This window comes from Microtus pennsylvanicus, chromosome 4 (assembly GCF_037038515.1).
Source record: "Microtus pennsylvanicus isolate mMicPen1 chromosome 4, mMicPen1.hap1, whole genome shotgun sequence".
Classification (NCBI taxonomy): Eukaryota; Metazoa; Chordata; class Mammalia; order Rodentia; family Cricetidae; genus Microtus; species Microtus pennsylvanicus.
Window position 1 is genome coordinate 134,402,759 of NC_134582.1, and position 11,597 is coordinate 134,414,355.

Here is an 11,597-nt window from a genome sequence, read left to right on the forward strand (position 1 = left end):
AAGAGAACAACAAATCCCAATGCTTTATCTAGACAAAGCCAACAAACAAAAGTTTATGCTTATGATACCTCAATGTGCTGACTTGTCAGGACATGGTATGGGAAAGGAGGTGCCCTGTTTAGACACTGTGATTTTTATTCAATGAGTGCCTTATTCCACATGCATAATGATTTTTTGAAAAAATTTTTAATTGTTATTTTTACTGTTCTTCCAGATGATTTTCCAAATCAAGCTTGCCATTCAGCAATGAAGTTTTACAGAGGTGGAAAAGACCTCTGAAGGCCTACTGCTATCTATCCCAAGCCAGTACTGATTGATCTTGAGTTTCTCAGTGACTAAGAAGATATTGAAGTAGCCAGCAAGGTTCAAAACAGCATAGAAGGCTCGGTCCCTCACTCGCCGCCAACGGCCTACTTTGCTTCATGCACTCCCGCCGCCACCCCATATAAATGCTTCGACTACCCACAGTCCTTCGCCAGAAGAGACCAGTGTCCCGGGCACTGGCTCCTCATCTCACTCGGATCTATGCCAAAGATGTAAAATTTGGCGAGGATGCTTGAGCCTTAATGCTTCAAGGTATAGAACAGTGATTATTGAACAGAGCTGGGGAAGTCCCAAAATAACGAAAGATGGGGTCACTGTTGCAAAGTCAATTGATTTAAAGGACAAATACAAAAATATCGGAGCCAAACTTGTTCAAGATATTGCCAATAACACAAATGAAGAGGCCGGGGATGGCACTACCACTGCTACCGTTCTGGCATGTTCTATTGCCAAGGAGGGCTTTCAGAAGATCAGCAAAAGGGGTAACCCAGTAGATATCTGGAGAAGTGTGATGTTGGCTGTTTATGCTGTAATAGCTGAACTGAAAAAAAAAATCTAAACCTGTGACAACCCCTGAAGAAATTGCTCAGGTTGTTACAATTTCTGCAAATGGAGACAAAGACATTGGAAACATCATTTCTGATGCAATGAAGAGGGTGGGAAGGAAGGGCATCATCACAGTGAAGGATGGAAAAACCCTGAATGATGAGTTAGAAATTATTGAAGGCATGAAGTTTGACAGAGGATATATTTCTCCATATTTTATTAACACATCAAAAGGTCAGAAATGTGAACTCCAAGATTCCTATGTTCTGTTGAGTGAAAAGATTTCTAGTGTCCAATCCATCGTACCTGCTCTGGAAATTGCCAATGCTCATCGGAAGCCCTTGGTCATCATTGCTGAGGATGTTGATGGGGAAACTCTAAGCACACTGGTCTTGAACAGGCTGAAGGTGGACCTTCAGGTTGTGGCTGTCAAAGCTCCAAAGTTTGGGGACAACAGGAAGAACCAGCTCAAAGATATGGCTATTGCTACTGGTGGTGCGGTGTTTGGAGAAGAGGGGTTGAATCTAAACCTTGAAGATGTTCAAGCTCATGACTTAAAAAAAAGTTGGAGAGTTCATTGTCACTAAAGATGATGCCATGCTTTTGAAAGGAAAAGATGACAAGGCTCAAATTGAGAAACACATTCAGGAGATCACTGAGCAGCTCAACATCACCACTAGTGAATACGAAAAGGAGAAGCTGAATGAGCAGCTCACAAAGCTCTCAGATGAAGTAGCTGTATTGAAGTTGGAGGAACAAGCGATGTTGAGGTGAATGAGAGGAAAGACAGAGTTACAGATGTTCTCAATGTCACACGTGCAGCTGTTGAAGAAGGCATCGTGCCAGGAGGGGGCTGAGCTCTGCTTCATTGCATCCCAGCCTTGGATTCCCTAAAGCCTTCTAATGAGGATCAGAAAACAGGTATAGACATTATTAAAGAGCACTCAAAATTCCCGCGATAACTATTGCTATGAATGTAGATGTTGAAGGGTCTTTGATAGTTGCGAAGATTCTGCAGAGTTCCTCGGAAGTTGGGTATGATGCTATGCTCGGGGAATTTGTGAACATGGTGGAAAAGGGAACCATTGTTCCAACAAAGGTCGTAAGAACTGCTTTACTGGATGCTGCTGGGGTGGCCTCCTTGCTAACGACAGCAGAAGCTGTAGTGACCGAAATTCCTAAAGAAAAGAAAGACCCTGAATGGGCTCAATGGGGGGAACGGGAGGGGGAATCGGAGGAGGAATGGGAATTGGCATGTCCTAATTCCTAGAATAGTGCTTTGCCCTTACCAATGAACTGTGACAGGAAGCTCAAGGCAGGTTCCTCACCGATACCTTCATTGAAGCCCCTGAAGAGAATGAAGAGAAGGCTGGCTGATCACTATACCCATCAGTTACTGGTTCCCATTGACAATACATAATGGTTTACGCTGTCATTGTCTATGCCTACAAATAATTTATTTTGTATTTTTGAATAAAGACATTTGTACATTCCTGATACTGGGTGCAAGAGCCATATACCAGTGTCCTGCTTTCAAATTGCATCACCGAGGCAGGCCTGCTGGTCAGGACTGTGGCACTTGTGTCGCCAGACGAGAGGTCAGAGCAGCCTTTCTGTGGAGCAAGAGTAACTGTACAAAGTAGAGAAATACCCAATTATGTGACAACCTTTGTGTAATAAAATTTTGTTTAAAGTTAAAAAAAAAGCCAACATGGAAAGCACCCATCATTTGCATCAATTGCTTCTTTACAAGAGCAGTGTGAAGTGGATTGCAAACATATGGAGCCCTCCATAATCCACAGTAATTTTCCATCTGTCTTTTTCATTTTGAGGAGCTGTTATTATTGTGGGACCGCTGAATATTATCCTATTCCCAATAGTCTCAGTGGGATTGGCTTACACCACTCAGCCTGGCCAAGAACCGGGGGGGGGGGGGCAGCAGAACCATATTGTTCCATGGGTCATCCCTGATCAAGCTGGATCCTTGGGTCTCACAAACTGTGGGCAGTCTGCAAGTGTGACTTTTCATCACCCACATGTGACTACTGGAAGGGCCCCAATCTGGGTGAAAGATCTCTTCCTTGAAGCAGAGAAATGCACAGTTGGATTGCCCACTCTTAACACAAGCTTAATAATCTCATCTTTACTGTCTGGTATTTAAATCTTCTTTCGTCTCCTTGGTGAATTGTTGCTCAGGCGTTAAAGACTTTCAGAGGCTCACTAGCACAGCATTTACATTTGTCATTGCTTTTCGTAGGAACACCAACTCAAGCTCAACACAAGCAAATTTTGCCACATTTGTATTCACTTGACTCAGACAGACCCCCACCATCTGCTTTCTCTCATTCATTCCTTCCTAAGCATGTCACTCCACAATAAGCTTGGCATACATGCCAGTCAAACACTATTCAGACACACTAGAGCCTGTCCTACCTCAGAGAGATCACATCCCACCAAGGGGCTTCGCTGCATCACACAAATCCCTTGCCAGCTCAATGCTCCTTCCTGAATTAACTTCTTCATTAGCTCCTCTGCAAGCATGATCTTCTAAGGCCCAGTGAACTTGGCATCAAACATTACTTCTAGCATGCCCAATTTCCTCAGCAATACCTGCCCTTCCTTTCTTTCTGATATTCATGGTGTCTTTGTTTCATGAGCTAAATATTCACAGTGGCTCAAACAGCCAGTCTACTGGAAGCTGATTTCTCTCATATTGACTCAGATTATAAAATCTTCATTTCAAGGAGAGGTGGGTATTTTATGTTATACTCACCTTCCAAGGCATTTGGGCAGATGTGATTCACACCCATGACCTTGTGAAACTCATCAGCCAGACTGTGAAGGATTCTTTCATTTATTGTTTTAAAATCATTAACAATCAGGCAGTTTAGAGACAGAGTCTGGTTATCTTTGTTTTTCTGTACTGGGATGTAGGCGTCTGTCTACACTCTGAACTATGAGTTTTCATTTCCATTATATTGAAGATCATACTAAAGAGTTTCTTCTTCTCCACCCTCAGATAATTTAGTCTGTTACCTGTCTGATTACATATAGCATAGCTCACACAACTCCCGTGATAGTAGGAAGACACACAGTTCCATACCATAGTGAGATTCACCTTGGAGGATCGTCTACCTTCAATGGACCAGTTTCAGTTACCCATATTAACATGCAACTACTCCTTTCAGAATTATATTTGATTCTTGATCCTATCGTCTGTTTTAGTTGCCAATTAATTGTCTTTTCCTAAGAAAAGGAAAGAAAGTAGATACTTATAGGGTATCAATAGGAGATTTTAGGAACAATATTAACCAAGTCTTCCTTATTGGCGTTGTTTACAGAAACATAACTGAGTGTTTCTTATAGAAACAGGAGTGACTCTGGGGCATATTCCACCACAACACAGACAGCATTCATGAAAGCTAGACCACTGAACAATCTCAACCCACACTTATGGTGCTTTTTCTCAGATTGTATCATAAACTCAAAATCAATTTAACTAGAAGAATGGATTAACTAATAGAATTGGATTCTGGAGGTCTAATTTTTTTCGAGATTTCAAAGATAGTTACTCAAGACTGGATTGTCCTACGAAGCTTTTCTCCTCAAATGCTTGAGCACCAAACAAGGGTACAGAGGATGGAAGATGGGTCCCATCCTCCCTGTGCCAAGAATGTCTGAAAAGTGCTCCAGAATTTCAAAATCAGCATTGGGAACAATGTCTCAGCTATTCTAGTATGTATGAGTGTGTGTGGATGTATATGTTACCTTCCATAAACTAGTCAATAGCTACTAATTGACCTGCAGTTTATGGGTCTATTATAATAAGACAGAATCATTCTCAATGTGTTTGTTATGTAAATGGAAAAGTCCTTTAATATTCAGTTTGCTAATCTATATACTAAACTACTTGTTATTAACATGCTTTATTTTATTCTGGTGATGATATTTACTTCGAGTTTTTGAAAATTTAAATAAAAATAAGTTTCATCTACTCGATACAGACTCAAACATTTCATAACATCAATTATTAACTCTAAATAACATATTTTTGTAATTGTTGGCACTTTTATCCGCATACAGGGAGCTCTTTAAATATAGAATGCTTTTTTATTGTTGTATCTTTAGTGTCAAGAAAAAAAAACTAGCAATCAGAATTTATTTGAGTTATTTATCAAGGTAGTGCTTTAGAAATATAAATCTAATAAAGTCACACACAACAGATCAGAATGTGGAATGACTGAAACTAGGAAAATGACTTAATATCATCACAGTGTAAGCCAGGGAGATGGGTTAGGATCACCACAGTGTGGGCCAGGGAGATGGGGGTTAGGATCACCACAGTGTGGGCCAGAGATATGGGTTAGGATCATTACAGTGTGGGCCAGGGAGATGGGGGTTAGGATCATTACAGTGTGGGCCAGGGAGATGGGGGTTAGGATCACCACAGTGTGGGCCAGGGAGATGGGTTAGGATCACCACAGTGTGGGCCAGAGACATGGGTTAGGATCATTACAGTGTGGGCCAGGGAGATGGGTTAGGATCATTACAGTGTGGTCCAGGGAGATGGGGGTTAGGATCACCACAGTGTGGGCCAGGGAGATGGGGGTTAGGATCACCACAGTGTGGGCCAGAGACATGGGTTAGGATCATTACAGTGTGGGCCAGGGAGATGGGGGTTAGGATCACTAAAGTGTGGGCCAGGGAGATGGGGGTTAGGATCACCACAGTGTGGGCCAGGGAGATGGGTTAGGATCTTTACAGTGTAAGCCAGGGAGATGGGTTAGGATCATCACAGTGTGGGCCAGGGAGATGGGTTAGGATCACCACAGTGTAAGCCAGGGAGATGGGTTAGGATCACCACAGTGTGGGCCAGGGAGATGGGTTAGGATCACCACAGTGTGGGCCAGGGAGATGGGTTAGGATCATCACAGTGTAAGCCAGGGAGATGGGGGTTAGGATCACTACAGTGTGGGCCAGGGAGATGGGTTAGGATCACCACAGTGTGGGCCAGGGAGATGGGTTAGGATCACCACAGTGTGGGCCAGGAAGATGGGGGTTAGGATCACCACAGTGTGGGCCAGGGAGATGGGTTAGGATCACCACAGTGTGGGCCAGGAAGATGGGGGTTAGGATCACCACAGTGTGGGCCAGGGAGATGGGTTAGCATCACCACAGTGTGGGCCAGGAAGATGGGTTAGGATCATCACAGTGTAAGCCAGGGAGATGGGTTAGGATCATTACAGTGTGGGCCAGGGAGATGGGTTAGGATCACCACAGTGTGGGCCAGGGAGATGAGTTAGGATCATCACAGTATGTGCCAGGGAGATGGGTTAGGATCACCACAGTGTGGGCCAGGGAGATGGGGGTTAGGATCACCACAGTGTGGGCCAGGGAGATGGGGGTTAGGATCACCACGGTGTGGGCCAGAGACATGGGTTAGGATCATTACAGTGTGGGCCAGGGAGATGGGTTAGGATCATTACAGTGTGGTCCAGGGAGATGGGGGTTAGGATCACCACAGTGTGGGCCAGGGAGATGGGGGTTAGGATCACCACAGTGTGGGCCAGGGAGATGGGGGTTAGGATCACCACAGTGTGGGCCAGAGACATGGGTTAGGATCATTACAGTGTGGGCCAGGGAGATGGGGGTTAGGATCACTAAAGTGTGGGCCAGGGAGATGGGGGTTAGGATCACCACAGTGTGGGCCAGGGAGATGGGGGTTAGGATCATCACAGTGTGGGCCACGGAGATGGGTTAGGATCACCACAGTGTGGGCCAGGGAGATGGGTTAGGATTACTGTAGTGTGGGCCAGGGAGATGAGTTAGGATCACCATAGTGTGGGCCAGGGAGATGGGGTAAGATCACCATAGTGTGGGCCAGGGAGATGAGGTAAGATCACCATAGTGTGGGCCAGGGAGATGGGGTAAGATCACCATAGTGTGGGCCAGGGAGATGGGGTAAGATCACCACAGTGTGGGCCAGGGAGATGGGGTAATATCACCACAGTGTGGGCCAGGGAGATGGGGTAAGATCACCACAGTGTGGGCCAAGGAGATGGGGTAAGATCACTACAGTGTGGGCCAGGGAGATGGGGTAAGATCACCATAGTGTGGGCCAGGGAGATAGGGTAAGATCATAGAGTGTGAGGGAACCTGATGGCAATACAGGCCAGCAAAGGTGCTGGGGAATATATAGAGGTCAAGGCTCTGTGGATATAGTTTGTATTGAAAAGCATTTTGGCTTTAATTTTTAATATCTCTTTCTTTTTAATATTGAATGGCAATTACTAAATCTATTATCTACTATAACTTCATATGTGTTTTCTATATGCCTGAAGCCTCAGGAATCCCTTGTAAAATATAGGTGTTCTGCAGACTGTGGTCATGTACTGTGTGTGGAGCGGGGGAAGGGGCATACCTAAGGCTAGTAATTAACTTGCAAATGACAGGAACTATTCGGGTCCCAAGTGCTCCCTCTGAAGATAATGTATTTTGAAGTCTTTTCCTCTAGGTATATTCACTTCAAAGACACTTAGAATAACTCATCAAAAACTTTACTCTTACTAATTTAATGGTATAAAGAGACACTATCACTTAATTCATCAAATGAATAGCACTGTCTCTTCCTTTGTTTTGCCAGCCATATTTCTTTCACTTCCATCCTATTTTGAACCCCGTAATTGAATTGATGTCATTCTGAGATGCTTAATTTTCAGGGTTTTCGTTTGTAAACCTTTCCCTTTTCTTTTAATGACTCAATTCTGTGATGAAACCATGAATATCTTAGAAAGCTAAGCAGTCACAGAGCTGTGTTATAGCAAAGTTAGAGAGGCCACGTGGAAGCACAGGATTCCAAGGACACTGCACAGGATTCCAAGGAAAGCTGCAAGTTCCTTTAGTCTGAACATCTGACGGTTATCACTTAGGTGACTGATCTTAGGTCTTCCTCCTGAATCTTCACAAAGATATAAGTAGATTCCCTTTGGGTAAGTCGGTGGCCAGGAAATAACCAACAAAAGCCATGCATCTCACATACTAATTTACTTAGGAAGCTCTCATATAGCCCAAGTCTTTATGTTCCTCTGAGTACCAAGAAGACTAAAAGCTGAATTAGTTTTAACTCATGTGAAGTACAATAATTACTGCTCACATCTTACTGCTACGATCAGTCCCATGCTTCATTGATACTTGTTCTAATTTGCCTTTCTATTGCTGGGATAAAAACCACATCCAAAAGAATTTCAGGGGAAGAAATTGCTTATTAATTTATTCTTCTGGTTCACAGCCCATTATTAGGGAAGTCAGGGTAAGAACTCAAACAAGAAGTGAAACAGAAATCATGAAGGAATGCTGCTTGCTAGTTTGATGCCTAGCTCTTACTCAGAATGCTTTTTTACACTTCCCAGACCCACCTGCCTAGAGATGGTGTCACCCACAGTAAGTTGGGCTGTTACACATTTACACATCAATCAATACAATCCCTTCCAATCTTGGCCACAGACCAGTCTGATCAAGACGATTTTTCAGCTGAAGTTCCCTCTTCCTAGACAACATTAAGTTGTGTCACGTTGACGACAAAAAAAAAAAGAGCAGGACAATGCTTGTTAATGTGAAGGAGTCCTAAGCCTGCGTGAGGCTCAAGTCTGGAGGACTCAATCCCAAAGAAAGCAAACAGAAATAATGCTGAGACGCATGACAGGCATATAATCAATGTACCCCAACCCTGACTTCAGCGATACTGTAGTGACCCCCAAGATTATATAAGGAAACAAAGTTACTAGGGAACACCATCAAGGAGTGTTGGTTCATCTGTGGTCTGGTTCATATTAGCTCACAGACTTCTACCCAGGAAATAGACACTGGGGAGATAACACTCTCCATTATTTCACTGGATGTTTAACTATCTGACCTGTGACCCTGGGAAGGTAAACTATTTGGTTCCCTGAAAAAGGCAGCCTCATCAAGGGACCATCTGCCTGAAAGTCTCCTTTGTTCCTTAAAGTTTAGGAGACAGCTGAAGGCTCATTTGTAGCTCTCAGGATCTATGATAGAATGTTGAGAAAACTGGCATTTGACATTTTGTTAAAAACACCTCAGAGTTTTAAGTTACACTCAACTTTTTTTCCCTTCAGTCTTAGCGGGTGAGGATTAACAGCAGTAAATGGACATTCCTTAAATGACTAACATGCCTGTGTGCATGGAGGAGAAGAAACAACCCAAAGCTTTAAGATAATGGAGGAGACAGATACGAAATAAAGGCTTTGATGGCAACTTTTAATCCTGCTATGAGTTATCCATCAGGTCTCTTTAGGCTCAGGGGAAGGAAGAGTCATAGCATTTTAGCTAAAGGAGCTATGTTTATCTGGCTCCTACTAGGCAAACTCCTAAGAGGAAACTTATGCAGAATATGGACTGTCATTATTTTGAAGTTTCCCTGGACTGGAATTTACCAATTAGGGAAGATTGTGGCCAGTGAGCTGTAGGAATCCTCCTGTCTCTGCATTCCCTGGGCTAGGACACATGCTGCACAGCACCAGACATTTTTATGTGACTTCTGGGACCAACCTCAAGTTCTTGTGCTTGCAAAGCAAGCATTTTGTTGAATGAGTCACCACCTCCTCCAACACGAAAGTATTTGTCAACTGAGAAAGGTCATGAGTTGGGTCATGAGTTGAAGGAGAATAACGCATTGCTTTTGACCTGTGACTTTCTGGCATGTGAGGACACACGCTCCTCCTGCTGTAGCGTCTTTGCCTCCCAAGTGTTGGGATTAAAGATGTGTGCCACCACCACCTAACTACCAGAGCAGCATCCTGAATGCAGAAGACTGGTCCTTCCTGTAGCTCCCATTCTCATATTGGGCTTTCAGCCTCCAGATTGTGGGAAAGCAATCTATTCTTTAAAGATTACACACGCTGTAATACTTTATTGTATTATCCTAAAACACACTGGAAACATTTTTTTCTATCAAATCCTGACTCTGTCCTTGAAAGCAGAGGCCATGTCTAATTACCTTTTCCATTTTCTGAATCGACACAGAAAATACAGGAAGTAATTTGTTACTGATGATAGTGATCGAATACTATAACTAGCAAAAATTTCCAATTTTCTTGTCACCTTTCCTGCAGTCAGTTATATCCTTGGGATGTGAACATCTGGCAGCCACCTTCCCACCCACCTGTCTTCCTTCAGGAAGGAGTAGATTGGCCAATACTCCTTCTTATTCTTCATGTGTAATTTCCTTTAATATGTTTCTTTTGGTTTCATCTCTGGGCATTCTATTTAGCTAAGGAAACAATCCTCCGAAATAAAATGAATGTTCTTGAGTAGGACATTATGACATAATCAAATGAACCTTCCCAAGTCACCACTCAGTCTATGTACATCCGCCGCTTCCTCCTATCATTTAAAAAAGTTTTGTAGGTTATCTGATTCCAGGTATAAGACCAAGATTGCAGAATCAAATCAAGTCAAAGCCCCTGTTCTCATAGAAAAATATTATTCTAAACAATAAACAGAGGAATAGCAAGTTCACAGTCTACCTGAAATGTGTTATAAAGCGAAATAAAGCAGAGAAGGGAAGTTTGAGCACTCCACATGGACAACTTGATACTTAAGTTCATACAGTGAATGAAGGTCTTATTAATAAAAATAATATTTAAGTAGAAACATGGTTCACTGAAGGAAGGAAACAGCTTAAGCTCATGGGAAAGGGACATTCAGAAAGATGGAAAGGGAAGCAGCTCTGGGCTCAGTTTGCTTGAGGAGCTCCATGAGGATTAATATGAGAAGGAAAGAAAGAGGAAAGATGAATGGAGCCATCAAGAAAGCAAGAGTAGCCTTGGCCACAGCTACTTGGTGTTGATTTAAAGGCATAGAAGTCATTTGAAGATTATTGGTCAAGTGATTAACTTATTCTACTTTTATATTCTATGTTATATTGCTCTAATAGACAATGGACAGATATGCCGATAGCTTAGACCATGGTGGTTATTCTAGTAGTGAAACATTTTCTGATTCCATTTTTTTGAGGGTACATCAAATAGAATTTTCCAACAGACTAGAGCTGAAATGAAAAAATAAAAAAGAAGCCAGCAATACTTGTCCAAGGTTATTGCCCAGAGTATGAAACTGTCATCTACTGAGATAAGGAAGATGAAGAAAAACATACTTAAAAGCTGAAGATAGGGATGTCTGAGAGGTAGATATATCAGTGTTCAGGGTCTTTGTTGACTAAGCAGCAGGCAATTCAGTGTTTTGTACAGAAACACATATTATTTTGGAAATTTAGATTTTTATTATTGCTAGAAAGTTGGTATGACTTAAATACATAAGGCTGCATGGTATCAGTGGAAGATTGAAAATATAGTTAAAAGGGATCAATGCACAGGCCCTAGAACTTTGATACAGAGTTTGTGAGGAGTAGGGAAGAACCCGGAAAGGATGCTGCAGGCTTATGGCCAACAAAGGCAGAAGAGAGCCAACAGAATCTGGCCGTGAGAGGTCAAGGGACACAGATGTTTTTGTGAAAGAGTAAATATGATGAGGACCAGGAGGAATTAGCCTTTGGAGCTGACAACACAGAGGCCACCAGAGACCTTGACAAGAGAAGTTCTGATAAAACTGTGGAACATGAGTCTGATTGTATGGTATTTGAGAACGGGTGGGAGCTACCACAGTGAAAATAATGTATGGAGGTTAGCTGAAAAGGGGAGAAAAGAAAT

At 42.8% G+C, this 11,597-nt stretch overlaps 1 pseudogene; it reads left to right on the top strand.

The window, feature by feature from the left end:
- Positions 1-449: 449 nt before the first annotated feature.
- On the top strand, positions 450-2,133 carry LOC142849079 (60 kDa heat shock protein, mitochondrial pseudogene; annotated as a pseudogene).
- The last annotated feature ends 9,464 nt before the right edge of the window (positions 2,134-11,597 follow it).